Source organism: Thrips palmi, unplaced genomic scaffold, assembly GCF_012932325.1.
Source record: "Thrips palmi isolate BJ-2018 unplaced genomic scaffold, TpBJ-2018v1 HiC_scaffold_3, whole genome shotgun sequence".
NCBI classification, from domain to species: domain Eukaryota; kingdom Metazoa; phylum Arthropoda; class Insecta; order Thysanoptera; family Thripidae; genus Thrips; species Thrips palmi.
The window spans coordinates 3,454,768-3,473,717 of record NW_023144630.1 but is presented as its reverse complement, the minus strand read 5'-3'; the positions used below and the strand labels follow the sequence as shown (position 1 = coordinate 3,473,717).

The following is an 18,950-nucleotide window of genomic DNA, read 5'->3' as shown; positions in this document are numbered from 1 at the left end:
TTGTTGTTACTGTTTTTGTTTCCTCCAGTAGCGGGGCTGCTTTGCTGTCCTTGAATATCAAACCAATGTGCCATGAATAAGCTGAGGCAAAAGATGGCAACGCTTGCCAGTGGAGGAGCTGGCTTCAAGTGCCCTCCACCGAGCGAGCAGCACGCAAGCAGCGCGCACAGTGGATTTGCCAGAAGACCGGTGCAGGCGGTCAGAATCCCGGACGGGTTCTGAGCTCCAGAGTCGCTGAACGGGACTCGAACCGAACGTGTGACCCCACCAATGGATTCCTCGTTCGGAGAGCAATCCATTGGTGGGGTCACACGGGCTCGAGTCCTGTTTAGCGACTCTGGAGCTCAAAACGCGTCTAGAGTTTTGGCCGCCTAAGATGAAAAATCTTCATGAAGACCCCCATCCCCCCACTTTCACACACACACACACACACACACACACACACACACGCCACGTGCGAGGTGTTTACCTCGAGCCCCCTTAGGCGCCCTTAAGGACTCCCGCGGCGCTGCGCGGCCCGTCTTCCCTGTGAACCAGAGGAGCCAATTTCTGCGAATAAGCGAATTGCGTTTCGTGTGAGGAAAAGTGGTGGTGGGGGAGGTCGTGGAATGGGATTGGTCCAATTTGAAAAAAAAAAAACTTTTTTCGCAGAGTATAAATAAAAGACGCGACCCGCTGCAACAGGCCCCCGTCGCCCTCCTCCGCGCGGGGCTCCGGGCCCTGTCACCAGTCACACACTTTGGCCTGTCAAACAAAATCGGAAACCACGCGCCTCTTCTGCCTGGGAAACAATATCTCCGCTCGGCCGCACCCCGCCGCGCCCCACCCCCCCCCGCCCCGCCCCGCCCCGCCCCACCACGCCCTGCGCTATCTATCGGGAGGTGGCTTATTGAAAACGGCGCGGTAAATATGAAACGGACACGGCGTTGATATCACACCGGGCCCAAAAAGTTCACCACTGTTTTTCATGCTTCCCGAAATAAACGGTGATGCCCAGATACTATTATTAACAAGCTGGGGCCCGCCCTTCCGTCGAACCGAGTTGCCAGCTCCGCTTCGCTGCGCCGGCAACTCGGTTCGACAGGGGGCCGGCCCAGCTTGGCCTGCCGGGGGCCCTTTTTCCCTCGGGCCTTCGGCCCTCGCATCAGACCCAACTTGGCCAGTCGAAGGCCCGGGCCTTCGGCCCGCTCGCATCACACACCCCGTGAGCGGGTAAAGCACAGTTATCGATGTACCATCGTGACTTAGGCCCCCCCTTCTATTCACAATATGCAATAGTCCTTACACTTTTTACTCCAACTGTCCTTAGAATATGCCCATTACATTTTCTCTTCGCCCTCATTCCGAAAAAACCCATATTTGCCATGCTACTGCAACTCCTTGCAATAGAGGCACAGCAGGAGCGCAAAAAGAGTCCGTCGCACTTTTCCCCATAACTCATGAAGCCGGGCTCCTGGACCCCCCTTCCGACCCCTCGTTGAAGAGGTCTTGCCAAGACCTATCGAAAAATTAAGTAAAAATTTTCAGTCGGTCGACCCCCTTTTTTCAAGATTCTGATGTGACTAATAGACGAAGTCGGGCTCCTGGACCCCCTTTCCGACCCCTCGTTGAAAAGGTCTTGCTGAGACCAATCGAAATCTGCAATAATTTTTTTAGTCGGTCGACCCCTTTTTTTGAAGATCCTGATCTGGCCAACTCGTAAAAGCGGCCGATGGGGGCGGGACCAGGTCCATTCATCTTGTCTCGTCGCCCCGATTCCAAAAATACCCCTATGTGCCCTGCTAGCACCAATAATGGCGGAAATCCCCCTCCCGCTCAAACCATGATGCACCTGCAGCAGCCCTTGTGCGACCCGGACGGGATTTGCACCACCGGATTATTTGTTTGGACGGTACTCCTGAAGTACCCTCCAAATCTGGTTACTCTAGCTCAACTCCTTCCTTGTACACAGACGCCAACAACAACAACAACAACTACACAACAACAACAACAACACCAGCACAAAGGCAAATGCATAGGCCCTCCCCCTATTTTTTGAATAGAAGGGCGGGCCAAAAATGACTCCAATTGAAAAAAGAAGTATTTTGACTGTACTGCTCTTGTTAGATCTCAGCGCAGAGACTAATACTGATAAAAAGCTTCAATCTGCGCGGCAGTTCGTGGAATCGTGAGTGACGTGTCGATCACATTAACAAGGCGCTCCCGAGGCGAACGCCCTATCGTCGTGTCCTTGCGAAAATACGCAGGAATAGCAACGTTTTGCTTTCGTTGGCCAGACGCGGTGCATTGGGGACGCAGCGTTTATGCTTTTCAGTGGCCTCGCTGGCCGCCGGCCAACGGATATGCCCGCTGGATTAAAGTGGAGGCTGCGCGCTGTCTCTCGCCGGTCAAATGGGGCCAGTAATGATGGAGGTGGAAACAACAACAGCCTTGGTCCGTTCGCTAGGCCACTTTCCTCTGGAAGGCACGCCCCTTTCTGATAAAGCCACTGATGGCCTGTGGTCACTGCCCCGACCTTTGAAGGGCTTGCTGGTTACTTAGGCAGGTGTTAGAGAGGGTTCCAAGATCCGCCGGCTATGGTGACCCGACCCTCGTTTGGGACTTTGCTTGGTTGAGTCCATTCCAGTGCGACCGACCCATTTTTGGCAGTGTGGGCTCCCCCAGTGCAAGGGCGCGAGAAAACACGAACAAATTGAGTGAAACGCCTAATTAGCCGTTTCGGACGCGGCGCTCTCTCTCTCGAACTCTCCTCGCCCTCGCGCGCTCTCTCTCGCTCTCCGCGCGCAGCCCGGCAGAGGCGGTTCTGTTCTTCCGCCACACTGTTTGCTCCAGTTTCCCTTTTTTTTCGACCACCACAAGAAAAACGCATTCCGTGGCGGGGCGCTCGCGGCGCGCGGTCGGGCAGGAATCCCTTTCTGAACCTGAATGTGTCAGTGAGTGAATGCGTGACATTGTCCTCTCTCTCTCTCTCTCTCTCTCTCTCTCTCTCTCTCTCTCTCTCTCTCTCTCTCTCTCTCTCTCTCTCTCAGGTGCGACAAAGCGAGGCCACACAAAGAGCAGGGACTCAATTCGGTTTGATTAAACTGTTTGGCCGAGCCGCCCCTTGTTTTACAGCGGCGCTCCAGGGGGTAAGTCTGCAGCCACACGCCTGCAACACCGCTCTGCTCTCTCTCTCGCACTCAGGGTGGGTTGGGTTGCGCGCGCGCGAGAGAGAGAGAGAGACGGAGCGGGGAATCACTCTGCAGGCGGACTTGGCCGGCTGAGCCGTCACTCCGTTCACTCGCTCACCCCCCCCCCCCCCCCCTGTGACGTCATGTGCTGGCCACGGAGTGCCACGGAGGTACACGCCCTCAAAACCTTCCGCTGCAGTCAGCGCTTCGTAAGAAAGAAGTTTTGGAGAGAATTTTGTCAGTGGCCGATTGGCCGGGTGGCCGATACTGCTGCACTGCAACCGGAAACGGGCCGGCGAGACGCTCGCGACGCTCGCGACGCGTCGCCCGGAGCCAAATGCCGCTCCGCCTTCCGCCTCGCCACGGCCCGGAAGAGACACTCACACAAACCGGAAGTCCGGAAGCGCAGCGGGGCGAAACAGCCCCAGCCGGCTGCGGAGTTCCATCGATGCACACTTATCTTTTAAATTCACACAGATAATTTTTTTTTTCAATTCTCACAGAGAAGTTTTCAATCTACACAGTGAATTTTTCAATTCACACAAAGAATTTTTAAAATAGAGAATTTAAAAATTCACACAGGGAATTTTTGAAATTGACAGAGGGAATTTGGAAGTTCACAGGGAAATTTTGAAATTTTTATATGCACACACGGAATTTTGAAATTCACACACAAATTTTTTGAATTCTTAGAGAGAATTTTCAAATTCGAATTTTTCAATGCGCACAAAGAATATTTCAAAGTTTTCAGGATTTCACGTTGCTTACTGCATCCATCGGTCATACCTCGAAAAAAAATGACATTCTCGAAATTTGTTCACGTGACTGCACCGCAGATCCTGGCGGAAGGTTCTCAGGTAACTCATCGACCTCTTTCTGTCATTCGCACGCACGCACTCATTCGCACACCGTCGAGTTGTGCCGCTCGCGGCCGCCGCGCCACCGCCTCCGAGCTCCAAGTTCCAAACAAGAGAAATAATTCAGTCTGTCTCGAGACTGGGCCGACCGAACGATGATTAAGACGGAGAAAGGGACAGAGAGAGCCCCAATTTGGTGCCTTGCCTTTTTAACGAGTTCTTTCCGCGAGGTTTCCGAAACGCGGCGCGTTGTACGGCAACAACAATCACAGGGCGCGGTCTTTTAGAGCGTGGCGGAGCGTGGAATCGTGCTTACTGCGTTTAGAAGGCGCAGCACTGTTGAAAAACAACCTCCCTTGAATCAAGAAAAAAATAACTTTTTGTGTGTGTGGTTTTTTTTTTTTTTCGAGAAAATTTTTCTTTATCCAAACTTTTTTTCTTGTATGCAGAAAACTTTTCTTGAATTAAGACTGACTTCCCTATAAAAACCAAGAAAATTGAAAATTAAGACACCATTTTTGTGGGTGTAATTGATGTGTCACGATGGCTGGGCTGACGCACGATGACGGCCGCCTCCGAAGACGCTTCCTCGCTACGTCTCTCTCGCACTCACGGCCAGGACGGCCAGCACGGCCACCATCTCGGCCGCCGCCTCGGCCGCAGCCCCCGGGGCGCCTGGCGGATTTGAACGTCTCGCCCGGGCATTGTGACGAGTCCCTTTCATTCGATACCTGGCAATGCGTGCCAATGCGGCGCTCTGTCTCTCTCGCACCCGCGGAGGGACCGCCGCACGAGAGCGAGAGAGACAGGGCGTGATGGTGGGCGGACGAGTTTGCGGAGGTTTCTGGACGCGGGGGCGGGGTGGGGGGCGGGCCAGGATTCAGTTATAGTGACGCACTGGAGCACCTTCCACTAGGGACACATCAAGTCTGCAAGGTCGAACCTCATTTTCTGGCTGTGTCACCAACTCCGACCCAAAAACACACACTAAACAAAAATTGCCAAACTTTTCAGCGCTTTCGAAATGGGTGCAAAGATGCTAATTTCAAAAAAAAATTGAAATTTCTTTCAAAACAATTGACTTTTACTGGTCCGGGCGGCGTGGCGAGGTTCTCATCATGCACCATAGTCGCCCCGAAGGCAACAGACAGTATATTGGCTCTGGTTTCGGTTTCGGGAAGACCTTGTGGGCAGTGGGCAGGCTGAGGTTGGCATCCCTTTCGGTGCATGGCGAGCGTTTTGGCCGCCTTGCGTGGCAGCACTGCCGCTGCTGGCGCAGATTACGGCGGGGACATCTCCCTGCGGAAATCTGCCGCGTCCTGCCTGCAGGCTGCCTCACGCCGTGCTCACCGCCACCACACTGTCACCACGACGGCCCCCGGGGCCGCCCCAGTCATTACACTAAAGGTCCGCGGAAGGGATGTGGCGACGCCGAGCTGTTCCCCTCTCTCTCGCACTCGCAGGGCGTCCCGCAAGGGGCGCGAGAGAGACAGAGCACTGTCCAAAATGAACAGCCCGCGGGGGCTGCGCCGCGGCAAGCACCTGATAGAGTGACGTATGGCAAGATGGGGGCACCTGAATGGACGACCCGGGGACGACGACAACAACAACAACAAACATCGAGGATGGGTATCGAAAGAGCGGCCAAGTTATGGCCGACAAAGCCATCTGTTTGCGACTGGGCCGAACTGCCCCGCCCCTAGCGGGCTGTCGCACACTAGCCGTCCATGAAGCAGCCCTACCCCCTCCCCATTCTCACCAAAAAAAAATGAAAATTTTCACGATTTCGTATGACGGCCAAGCAGCAGCGGATCTTTAGCATATTCACATGCAAAGGAGATGAGTCTCCTCTTTGTTTTTCGTCCCGGGGCATTTATGATCTCTCTGGCGCCCGTCGCCTAGATTCCCGCTCGCACCCCGACGATGCCCCCCCCCCCTTCCAGCGCTTATTTTTGAAGCGTCAAGTATTTTAAGGGCGGGGACGTGCGGAGCGCACCAGCCATCCCAACGCGGCAGCACCCAGCGGCAGGACTTATCTAATGTGGTTTCGTCAATTTGAGCCCCCCCCCCCCCTCTCCCTTCGTCCAGCGCCTCACTGGACAGAGAGGGTGCCAACCGTTTTCGCGGCCGCATCGTACTGAATTTGAGCGAGTTGTCGTCGTTTTTTTACTTCCGCGGTTGAGTAAAAAAAAAAATTCCGCACCACTTTTATAAAAAAAAAATTGGTGGATCATGATTTGGCACAGCGTATTTGCTTCAAGGTCGCCTTCCACGTCAAAAAAAAACCTTTAAAAACCAGTGTAGTTTTTTTTTAATTTGACAACGTAAAAATTAGTCAAGGTTCGTTCGTTTGCGGGTCCCTAATTTGTGGTGTGCGTCGTCTTTACGCGTTCGAGGCAGAGAGGCACACGCTCCACGCTCTCTGCCGTCGGACAGTCAGTCAGTGGGAAACAGGGGTGCCACTCTTACGGTGCGCCCCTCCCTTCTCTCTCTCTCTCTCTCTCTCTCTCACACACACACACACACACACACGGGGAAGCAACGCCAGGGTGTGCATGACTGGCTGGTTAAGGATGTGGGGCGTTTGAGGCTCCTTACGTCTGACACGACCTGGCAGCCTGTCCCGCAGGCAGCCCCCCCTCCCCTCCCCTCCCCCTCCCCCTCCGCCACCAGAGGGCTGTGTTTCACGCCCCCAGCACAGCTGCCGCGACCGCACCCCCAGGTAAGTTGGAACGCCTACCAGCGAGCGCGGTTGCCCCGGAGAGGGGTTCGATCCCGCCTGGCGGCGTCTCACGCCTCGAGGAGCACCTGGCAAATCGTGCGAATAGTCGCCTTTTGCTCCGGGAAAAATGATTTCGAATCGTGTTGGCAGTGTGCGCCAATCGGCTGATCACGGCTCTGTCTCTCTCGCCCCGCGAGTGCGAGAGAGACGGGAAGCGGCCGGATTGGAAAGCTGGGCGTCATTTCAATCTCAAAGAGCCGCCGGAGTGCAGGCTGTGCAGCTGCCTCTCTCGCACTGCAGCGGGGCGCCGCGCGAGTGCGAGAGAGACAGAGCGACGAGTTAGCGCCACTGCAGCAAGGCTGCAGCAGCGTCTCGAGAAGGCGGACAAGTGCATCGTCCCCATCGAAGGGGGGCTGGGGGTAGGGGCACGCACTTCCTTTGTGAATAAAAATCAAACTGCGCATTCCGCGGGCTGGGGCGGGGCGGGGCGGGGCGGGGCGAGGCGACAGGGTAGTTTATAGATTCGGAGCGCCACACCGCCTCGACGAATTTTTCATGCAAAGCAACCAGGTTGGCTGGCGTTCGTTCGGCCCTTGGTTCGGCCTCCCGGATTGTAGGCGGCTGAATCTGAATACAACAAACATTTACACTGCCAGTGGGGCGGCAGGGCGGCAGGGCGGCAGCAAGGGGCCTTCCCCAGTCCTTCACAATATGTTCCTCGACCCCGTTCCGATCCGACTGCCTGGCCCTGCCGCCGCGCGCCAGTTTGCTAGCAGTTGCCTTCCCTGCGGACTGATTCCGAGGGTCGTCACTCCGCCTCTCTCTCTCTCTCGCGCGCGCTCACGCCGCGTCCCGTGTAGGCGCAAGAGAGACAGAGCGACGAAAACGACTCTGCTGGCACCGGCTATTTTTCATCATTGGGACAAGTGTGGCGATAGTGTGTGCTTGCTCGCGTGTGATTGTGTGTGCATGCATGCGTCTGAGTGTGTGTGTGTGTGTGTGTCGCACCGCGACACAATTTCTTTTCACCTTGTTTGCCGGCCGTCTCACCGACCCTTCCCTTTCCCAAACGGGCCGGAGTGGTGGAAGAGTCACTTTTCGAAAAGTTTGCCGAGTGCCACACACACACGCACATAGCGCTCTCTCTCTCTCTCTCTCTCTCTCTCTCTCTCTCTCTCTCTCTCTCTCTCTCTCTCTCTCCCCCTCAGCGGAGCGTCGCCAAGGCAGACCAGTGACGGTAATAGCGATGGTGGGGGCGCGGGGGGGGTCGGAGATGATCTGGTGTAGCGGTCACTAGCGCCGTTCTGTTTCCACTGCGTCGTTCCCTTACACTCACACAATACTTAATCCTCCTCAGCGAACTAACTTTCCAGGGCTTGGCAGCCGTGGGCGGCCGTGGGCAGCCTCTGCTGCAGCTCCAGGCAGGCTCCAGGCAGGCTCCAGGCAGGCTCCAGGCAGCGGCCCGTTCCAGCAGTTTGAGACGGCGTGCGTGCCACCCGCGCACAGGCCCTCCAAGACGCACACAACAGCGAAAAAGGGAGAGAGAGAGAGAGAGAGAGGGAGAGAGAGAGAGAGAGAGAGAGAGAGAGAGAGAGGGAGAGAGAGAGAGAGAGAGAGAGAGAGAGAGAGAGAGAGAGAGAGAGAGAGAGAGATGAAAAAAGAGCTGGAACGGACCTTCTTTCTCCCTGGTCGCAACCGAAGAAGCGAGACAAAAAAGGCAGAACCTCGTTCAACCATTGATCCATGAAGCGCGGGAGAAAGAGATGACTCGATTTTAGTCATTTTTTCAGGAGAAACAAAAATTAACTGTTTTGCGGGAAAGACTACACAAAATTAAACAAAGGACTGTTGTACATTTGGATATAAGTTGAAAAGAACTTGTGAAAATTTTCAGGCAAGAAAAGTGTTGACCGACAGCTCATCCACTTGATAAGAAGCTACTTTCCGACACACTGCCTGCCGATTGATTTTCGGAGCGGCGCGTCCCTCGTCCTGTCGTGTTTGAGTAGCCGAGCTGCGTCGGGCTTCGGGATTTCCGAGACACTTTGTCAACTAACTCCTTCACGTCGCCTTGTGTCTCATGCAAACACGGACCACGGTACACCGTCAAATGCCCCGCCGTTAGATTGCGGGTAAATCTGCCGTGAAACCCAAATTTCGGAAAAAAAATGGTTCGATCTATTTTGCGCGTTTTCTTCTAAAACATACTACAAATTGAATCCCTGAAACAGTTTAAATCTATAACCTTGCAAAAATTTTATTTTATTTTTGTGTGCTTATTTGACTTTTTCCTTGTTTTCCCTGGGTCAGGTCAAAAGCACGGGTCAAAAGGCAGCAGCCTTGGAGTCACGTGGTCGGCTTTCTACTTGTTAACCAGCAAAGGGGCGCGACGAGGCCGTGGAACGTGGATAAAGACCCAATTTCGGGGACTCGCACGCCCGAAAGCCCGCATCTGCCAATTACCAGAGGGGAGAAAATAAAAAAAATGTCGGGAATGGACGACATGAATCAATACTACGAGGTGAAAGGACAACGACGGGTGTCTACTGTATTAAGACAGTCCGTCGCACCGCCGCTCCGCCGCTCCGCTGCGACGTACTTTCGCCGAATACCGCAAGGCGCCAGACTCCCCCACCGCCGCACAGTGGGCCAGATGACCGATGAACTCCAGACGCGTTTTGAGCTCCAGAGTCGCTAAATGGGTCTCGAACCGAGCGTGTGGCCCCACCAATGGATTCCTCGTTCGGAGAGCAGTCCATTGGTGGGGTCACACGTCCCGTTCGAGTCCCCTTTAGCGACTCTGGAGCTCAAAACGCGAGTTTGTTCTGGCAGTGCATAGCAGTGCCCCTCCGCACCGGAAGAACCGCAAGCTGCCTTGATTCTCGCTGTCTGTCTCGGAGAAACTGACACAACTCTTTTTGTGTGCATCGCCAAAATCTCCCAATTTTTTTTTCTTTTTTTTTTGTGCGATGGAACACGGACGTGGACGGACCTGAGGGATCGACGGCGGGGGATTTGTCCGCAGCCCGCTTTGGTGACGGACAAGCAGACGGGGGCTTTGGAGGGGGGGGGACGGACCCATCACGCCGTCCGCACCGTCGCAACAGAAAGCGGCCCCTTTTCAATGAGCAGAAGATTGCAACGGCCACTCGCTCGCTATCTCTCTCCCTGCCTCCGTCTTTCTCTGTCGCACTCGCGGGGCTCGCCGCAAGGGTGCGACAGAGACGGATGGCTGTCCTGAATCGCTCGGCCGGGGCCGGCTGGGCCGGGGCAGGGGGTGAGGGGCGGGAGATATCAAGTGTAAAGGGGAGGGGAGGCAGGGGTGTCCCGCAAACGGGTGTGACGGACCCCGAGGGCCCGCCGCCAGGCACACCCCGAGGCCGCCCGGAGGCGCGCCGTCGGCGGGGGGCGGGGCGGGGCGGGGCCGGGCAGTTCGGCCTGTTGCCGCCAAATTATTCAAACAGGGATCGGCCACTAACGGCCTCAAACGGCCTCGCCGTCAAATAAGTGATGAGAGCACGGCGATGACACGGCGCCCGTGAGATTGCCGGCGCACAGTGGGGTGGAGGCGGCCGAAACTCCAGACGCGTTTTGAGCTCCAGAGCCGCTGAACAGGACTCGAACCGAGCGTGTGACCCCACCAATGGATTGCTCTCCGAACGAGGAATCCATTGGTGGGGTCACACGTCCGGTTCGAGTCCCATTTAGCGACTCTGGAGCTCAAAACGCGTCTGGAGTTTCGGCCGCCTCCACCGGACTTCTGGCCCACTGTGCGGCCGGTGCGGCATCCAGGCGCGTTTTGAGCTCCACTGTCGCTCCGCTGCAGTGGCCCCACCTTGGTACGCCCCTGGTGCGCCCCAACCCCGCTACACTGCGAAACACCGAAAAAAGAGGAGGCTGCACCCACTCCAGCAGCGCGCTGCCGCGCCTCCAGAAGCTTTCACGCTCTCCAGGGATGAATGTCGGGACTCGTCGAGTTGACGGGACAGCGCGGCTGCACTGCATTGCCATGCAGCGAGTCTCTCTCGCACTCTCCGCGTTGGACGCGAGTGAGACAGAGAGAGTCTGCTCGGCGGGCCGCAAGTTGTGCAGACCGCCAGCGCGCCAGCGCGCCAGCCTCGCCGAGCGGCAGCTGTGTGAAGGATTCCTCTGCAGTCAGTCCGGGCCTTGCGCCACTCTGCGCTAAAGTGGAACAAAATTTGGAAAACCAAGTCCCTTTTCAACTAATTAAGTAGTCGTTCATGGCTTTCGTAGTCGTTTTCATTCGTTTTTATTCATTCATTCATTTGTTCATTCATTCGTTCATTCATTCTTTCGTTCATTCGTTCGTTAATCGATTGGTCCGCTCCATGTGACGCCCCGTTCCACACGCCCCTTCCATTCCTAGCCCCTTTATCGCCTGGGGCCAACATGAGTTTTCCGCCTCAGATTTCGGTTGGTGCCTTTCAGACCACACACCTGCCTTTTTTTAAAAAAAAAAAACTCCACCAGTCTCCACTTCATTTTCACGTTTTTCAGCCCAGATATTCGTCGATAAAAGTCCCCACTCCCCCTTTTTTCACCTCTTGATCACGAGCCATAATTTTCCATGCGCCACCGGGTCAGGTAGCTCGACGATGTGTGCTCGTTTCGGCCGAGGGGTTTAAGGCGCCGTCCCGTGTAAAGCTCGGTACCCTCTGGAGGTCGCGGGTTCGAGCCCCGACACCTGACTATACTTTTTATCGTCCGCACATCCAGCCTCTGGTCTCTCTAGCCCCCCCCCTCTTTCTCTCCCTCTGCGGCACCCCCGTGGGCGTCGCGGCGCGTCGCGGTGCCTACAGATGGAATACCGAAGCAATCCGATTCCACTCTGTGACCGGAGGCGAGGCGAGGCGAGGTGGGGAGGGGAGGGGTGTCGACGGGCAGGTGCAAACGGAGGCAGACTGGCGACACGCCGGCCTAAAACGTTTCCCCATTGGCGGATCGGACTTCGCAACTCAAGGCGCGGCAAACAGCACCGCGAGAAAAACGCGCGGGAAAATGAAGACTCGTCGCCGCTCGTTCCGTCTCTGTCACACTCCCGTGGGCCCCGTGGGCCCCGTGGGGGTGCGAGAGAGACGGAAGCGCCTGATTGGCATCGCAGCGAATTTGGCGGTGGCGTTCCGTCATCGCGTCTCGCCGGGCAACCCGGGCTAGCCGCGCAAGCCGGGCCCTGTCGATTGGGTGCAATGGGCCGTGCGCCGGGCGGCGCCCTGGGGGAGGGGGAAGGGTGTGGCTACGCCGCGCGCCATCACGCGCATGGAGGCACAAAGTGACCCCCAGGGGGGCCAGCGGGGGCAGGGGGCGGGGCAGGGGGCGGGGCAGGGGGACCGTGGCTCGGGCTCGGGGCTGCATACGATCAAAGCATACCTTCTCCCCAATGCGTAGCTCTGCGTAGCTCTGCGTGGCTCTGCGTGGCTCTGCGTGGCTCGGCCAGCGCGTTGTCTCCTCAAAGGCTGCCCCCCCCCCCCACGGCCCCGCCAAGACGCCGGCCACCCTTCAAACACTGACCACCGCAAAAGGCCCCGGCCCCGACCCCCAGAGGGCGCGTCCAGCGACGCGGTGGCTGTTGTGGCCGTGGTGGTCGTGGTGGTGGTCGTGGTGGTGGTCGTGGTGGTGGTCGTGGTGGTGGCCAGAAATACAACGGCACTCGTTTAGCGGGCAGGCGGGGCAGGCCGAGGCAGGCCGGCGGCGCGCTGCTCGCCTCAAAGGATTCCGCGAGCGTCCCCGCCACGGCCGTGCACGGCCTCGGCCGCAGCGGCGCTCTGGTTTCAGCACATGAGTATGCTCCACTGGGAGAGGGCCAGGGCCAGGCCGCTCAGCAGGCCTCGCCCAGGCCCCGCCACGGCCTTGACAGAAGCCAACTATCCGTACACGTGGCACATTTCTCTCCCCGTTTAAACTCTTTTTTGGCCGGGCAGTATGGGCGTGGTCTGCTTATCGCCACTTCCCAGCGATTACCCCGGCCACCCAGGCCAGCCTCACACACTCGGGGGCCTCGCCCAGGACCTCGGTGAGGTCGGCCAGGACTCGGAGTGGGTGGCGGGCACGCGCCGATGGCGTGGAAACTGGCTCGCTCTCAAATTCGTGATATGACAGTTGTGTCATGGGTGCTGAGCACTTCCGGTGCAGGCGGCGGAAACTCCAGACGCATTCCAGAGTTGCTAAATGGCACTCGAACCGAACGTGTGACCCCACCAATGGATAGCTCGTTCGCAGAGCAATCCATTGGTGGGGTCACACGTTCGATTCGAGTCCTGTTAAGCGACTCTGGAGCTCAAAACGCGTTTAGACAGTACCACCTGCGCCGGTCTTCTGGCCCACTGGTGAGACGGACCGTAGAGAGGCCCGGCGTGGAATGAGCCACCAACAAGTTTAACAGCAGCGCAGTCGCTGAGGTGCTCGCTAAGCGGCGACAAGACTGCCGAGACGAGCGCGCCAAGACAAATGAGCCTATTCGCGGGTCGGCAGGCCGTCGGCAGGAGCAAGGCAGGCCCTGGAGTCCAGGACGCAACTCGCCGCCAAATCTCAAATCTCGCGCCATCTCGGCCCCACGGCCCGTCTTTTTACATTAATTCCATCCGCGGGAATGAGAAACTCGGCCCAACGCTGCCGAATGAAATACACTCTTCAAAAAAAAAAAAAACACAAGGAAAATAAAACGAAATTATTATTTTTTAACGCGACTGTGTGACTTGGAGGTGCGGCCGCGTTCTTTGCGGCGCGCGGCACGGGTAGACAAAGAGGCGGCTGTTAATAAGGTCCCTGGCAACAACAACAACAAAGGGGCAGCATCCCTAAGGTCACGCTGTTGGCCGTAATGTCAATGACCCCCCCCCCCCCCCCCCCAAAAAAAAAAAAAAAGATGGAGAGAGAGTGACGAAGTGCGTCTCAGCGTGACAGTGTGCCACTCCGCGTGACGATCCGAGGTGTCCATGGCCGGCACTCCTGCAGGAGACGCTTCTCCTTGGCGGGGCGAAACCAAAACCGCGGCGGAATGGCGCGGCGATCAAAATTTTTTTAAACAAAGTGATTCCGAAATTCGGGGAGGAAGAAAAATGGAGGGAAGGAGGGGCGTGAAGGAGAGGGATGCAGCGTCGCCCGGTAAACACGGCGAGGGGAATGTATAAACGACGAGCGGAAAGTGGGGGGGGGGCGAAGGTGATTTAGACGAGGAATGGCCAGAGTCGGTCATGAGTTTGGCGGCAACGCCGTCGCTGCGCGCGGCTGGCTGCATTGCACAGTGGGCCGGAAGAGCGGTGGAGGCGGTCGAAAGCCCGGACGCGTTTTGAGCTGCAGAGTCGCTAAATGGGACTCGAACCGAACGTGTGACCCCACCAATGGATTGCTCTCCGAACGAGGAATCCATTGGTGGGGTCACACGTTCGGCTCGAGTCCCATTTAGCGACTCTGGAGCTCTAAACGCGTCTGGAGTTTCGGCCGCCTCCAGCGGTCTTCTGGCCCACTGTGCCGGCAGGCTGCTGCCCCATCCACGACGCCACCGGCACACTGGAGGAAGAGCGCCAATCAGGAGTAGGCCCGCCCGTCCGTCTGACTCCGTCTGCTTGCACACGTTGCACACGCCCGGCCCACTGATTCCCAGCACTGCTTCGTCGCGACAGCTGAAATTCCTCAACAAAAAGAGCTGCAGCGCAGAAGTACCCGTTAACATTTCGCGCGCCCCGCGGGTACGACCGAACTTGTCGCGGACATTCCTCACGCCGCAGACGCCAGGCAGACGCCTCAGCAGCAGCCACTACACTGGAATGGGCTTGGCTTGCCGAACGAACTCCGCCCCCCTGCCCGCCCTGCTCTGCTAGTGACGTGTTTACCAGTGGGGTTCCACAGTTCCGGACTGTCTCCCGTCAGCTAGGGGTCTCAATCCTCGATCAGTCAGCCCCGCCCCGCCCCACCCCTCCTCTCGCGCTCGCCCACAACAAGCTCCCCCACCAAGGTGTATCCGTTCGGCAAATCTCAGAACGTCCAGGAACTGCACCGCAGAGTCATCCTCGGTGTTGCACCGGGTGTCGGATTTCCAATGGAAAGTTGGGGCGCATAGCGGAGCGATTCTCTCTCTCTCTCTCTCTCTCTCTCTCTCTCTCTCTCTCTCTCTCTCTCTCTCTCTCTTCTTTTTTTTTTTTTTTTTTCTTCTCTCTTCCCTTCCCCTCTCTCTCCCCCTCTTCTCTCCCCTCTCTCTTCTCTCTTTTTCTCTCCCCCCTCTCCTCTCCCCCCCCCTCTCCTCCCCCCCCCCTCCCCTTTTTCCCTCTCTCTCTCTCTCTCTCCTCTCTCTCTCTCTCTCTCTCTCCCTCTCTCTCTCTCTCTCTCTCTCTCTCTCCTCTGGCGACACAGAGGGCGGCGCCTCGCAGGCTCTCATCGCCGCGGGGGGTCGCGGCCAACTTTGACGAAATGACGAATCTCGGGGGCCGTGCGTAAACGGTGAGGCTCGCAAGTCAGAGAACAGCCGAAAACAGACCTCGGCATTGTCAGTTTGCAGTTTGAGACTCGGAGCACATCGCCCGGCAGAAACGGTCCGGATTCTGAGACATTTTTAACAGTGGGGGCTCGGCATTTGCATCGAGTGCGGGGGGCGCGGCCCGGCCCGGCCTCGCCGTCCGGTGCGCTCGGGTACCTCTCGCCTCCCGAGTGCTCGACGCCTCTGTCTCCGTCGCACACCATAGCGCGACGCGTGGGGGTGCGAGAGAGACGAGATGGTTCGGACTGGCTGCCGGATATAACGAGAGGCAAGTCCGAGCACCCGGCTGGAGACTGAGGCGGCCTGACGCGGCCCGACGCGGACAGGGAGGCTGTGGCGCCTCTGCGGCAAAGCTCGACTTATGAGGGCTTAAAACCGAGGCGGGCGGTGCCTGGGCCGTGCCGCCGGCGGATCAAAGCATTTGCTTTGGAGATGGCGGAGTGCCGATGCCACGACGACGCCCTCCGTCGCCTCCACTGCCGTTTGTTTTGCAGTGCAGTGGCTACAATATGTAATCCAGCCGCTGGGCTCCACGCTGGGCATGCCCCACCCGCTCCAGCCGCTCCAGCACGTCATGGAACACAGTCCAGGCAGTGTCCGAGAGGGACCCCTTGCTCTGGCTCACCGGGCCCGCCCGGCCCGCCCGGCCCGCCAGCCCCACCCAGCACACCGCCCGGAGCTCCCCAGGCTGATCTGCCTGGAGCCGGGACGGGCCGGGAGACGCTTGACGTGCTTTCAGCTGAGCGGGCGAAACCTAATTTTATACGCAGAGTAATGCATGTCGCAAGGCGCGGAGCCTGGAGCCCAGCCCTGCAACGAGAGGCGCGGCAGAGGTGGGGCACCGTTACACCCTGGTTACACGCCACGCACCTCCCCACACCTTCGCATCTCCTTTCCCACCACACCTTCCCACCGCACCTTCCCACCACACCTCCCCACCACACCTCCCCACCACACCTCCCCACCCAACTGCCCACCCACCTTCCCACCACACCCTCCCGCACCCCACTCGTTGTACAGCAGCGCGCGGCGGCCGACGAGAAAAACCGAATAAAAAATCAGCAAAATCCATTCTTGACTTTGGCCAACTTTCCCGCGAGTCTCAGCGCTTCCCAAAGAAAATAACAATGGTGCAGCTCTCGCTCCCGGCTCGCCGATTGGCGCGTGATGGCGTGATGAAACTGGGCCTGGCTAATCACGGCCGCCAGGGCCGCCAACCCTTCCCGGCTAGGGTGGCCACCCGGCGCCGACAACGGCCCGCTAGGGTGGCCAACTGGCCTTGGCGAGGAGACCATCCCTCGGGAATGCCGGGCCGGGCGAGGCCAGAATGCAGAGGGGGCAGTGTAGTGTACGCAGGGGTCGTCCTTCAATTACTGGCAGTGAAACTAGTTTCCCCGAGTTAACCGCCCCCCCCCCCCCCCCCCCAGGTGTGGCGACAACGTCGTCAAGATCAGCGCGCCAGAGACAATGACTTAGGCTTGACAACAGCCTCCACCTCCACCGCCACCTCTGACCCCTCCACTGTCGGCACAATGCGAGCGAGCCGAATGCAAGCGGGTGCAAACCGCCGGGGGAAAAAACAGCGACAAACAATGCGCGCATTTGCATCCGCGATTCGCTGCTTATTCGTGTTTGCCGAATTTTGAGCGCGCCGCGCCGCGGCCTGCAGGCTAAACTAATAGTGGTCGTGATGGCGTGGATGTTCCATTCCACGGTGCATCCGGACCATCAGCGGACGGACGGACAGACAGAAAGAGACAGGAATGGACCGAGGTGCTCGGGCCTCAATCAGCGGAGAATTATTCCCGGTCTAGCCTATCATGTTCATGTTCATCGTAGTAAACTGCTTTTTAGTAAAAAAAAAAAAAAAAAAACAGAAAAGAGCTAATTAAAAAGTTTACAGTAATACAGTAACGGAGATGAGCGAGCTGCCCTCCCCCAACATATTTGCGACCCCCCCCCCACACACACACACGCACACACACACACACACACACGAGCGTCCTCGCGCATTCCTAAAACACACAAAACATGCGTTTCGCGAGCGCGGCGCGCAGAGATGGACGCGCTCCATACAGTGTGGCATTGACGGCGGAATGCAGGCCCGAAGTTAGTTCCGCAGCAAAATAGCGACGCCCTTATCCGCCTCAGTGAACACCACTGCACTGTTAAAATCGATTCGCGGACGTGCGATTTCATTTCAACGTCGTTCGTTAATTTGAAAACACACTCCGAACCTAAAACAGAAATCCATTCAATCTGTTTAAAAAAAATGTCTACAAACAAAATTATTGCCTGGGTCGGTTGGCTGCCGTGTTGTCCCAGTCTGACTGCGTGACCTTGCGCGGGCACCGCGAACAGGCACTTGTTTGTGACGGCCGCGTCAGTCGCAGATCGGCCACCTTTGGTTCGCCAGTCGGCCGGACGGGGGCGCCACCGCCCACGCCATCCCACGGCACGCCACACAGTGGACCAGAAGCCGGTGGAGGCGGCCAAAACTCCAGACGCGTTTTGAGCTCCAGAGTCGCTGAGCAGGCCTCGAACCGAACGTGCGACCCCACCAATGGATCCCTCGTTCGGAGGGCAATCCATTGGTGGGGTCACACGTCCGGTTCGAGTCCCATTCAGCGACTCTGGAGCTCGCAACGCGTCTAGAGTTTTGGCCGCCTCCACCGGTCTTCCGGCCCACTGTGCAACGCCGCAGTGCAGCGGCATTCTTCCCCGAGATTGAAACGCGTTGGGGTTGCTTTCAATAAAACATGTCACGCGGTTGATGGAGCGGAGGAGGTAGGTAAAGTTGAGACAGAGTCGCGATCGATATAGCCCCAGTATGCCTCTTCAAATTCCACTATTCCTGACGGCAGCAACAAACAAAAAGATACCTATTTTTCAAAAATGAAAATTTGGAAAACACAAGTGCCACAGCCCAACCCTTAGAGCAGTAAACACGATCGGGTTTATCTCAATGGATTCATATCAAACATTTTTGGTCGATTCGAGTCGACTTCACTTAACTTTTTTTTAGTGTCCCGCGTATTCAGCGTGCCTGCCTCATCCCCCAAGGCGTGCCCAAACACCCCCCCCCTCCTTTCTAACCCCCTTGACATCCCCCTCCCCCCAAGTGGTGACACTTCAACATCCCCAAATCCCAAATCCTGGCGGGTCCCTCGTCGTTTTAAGTTACACTGGTGTCAACATCGATATCACCTACTCTGAAGCCGCCTCCACCTCTGGGAATCCGCCCCCCCCCCTTTCCCCCCTCCCCCTTTCCCACCTCCAATCCAATTTCACTTATTCGCTGCCTATTCCATTAAATCACCACCCCCTTCCACCAACACGCCCACAATCAAACAGCGATGAAAAACGAGGATTTAGTCGTTTCGCGCGTCCAACAAGCCCCGTGTCAGCTACTCACCTGCGGCTCGCTGAAGTCAGCTGTGAGTCAGCTGCGAGTCAGTCCAACGTCAGCTGCACTCAGCTACACGTCAGCTATGCGGCAGCTGCGCGTTAGCTTTTGGTCCAGCTACGCGTCAGCTACGCGTCAGCTTTTGGTCCAGCTACGCGTCAGCTACGCGTCAGCTGCACGTCAGCTGCAAGTCAGCTCCGGTCCGCTGTAAGTCAGCTGCCCCCCTCCATCACCGCTTCCGACAGCTGCACGTCGTGCTTGCTGGCTTGCTGGCGGTGCCAGGGCGGTGCGGTCTGGCGGCACC

General features: G+C 57.4%; 1 protein-coding gene across 1 annotated transcript in view; it reads right to left on the bottom strand.

Annotated features, from left to right (window-relative positions):
* The window catches only part of LOC117648410 (gamma-aminobutyric acid receptor alpha-like), a 51,469-nt gene extending 32,519 nt beyond the window's left edge, over positions 1-18,950 (bottom strand). Inside the window, exon 1 of the mRNA XM_034390916.1 lies at positions 18,656-18,950. The gene's annotated coding sequence lies outside the window, so the exon portion shown is untranslated. The remainder of the gene's footprint in view (positions 1-18,655) is intronic.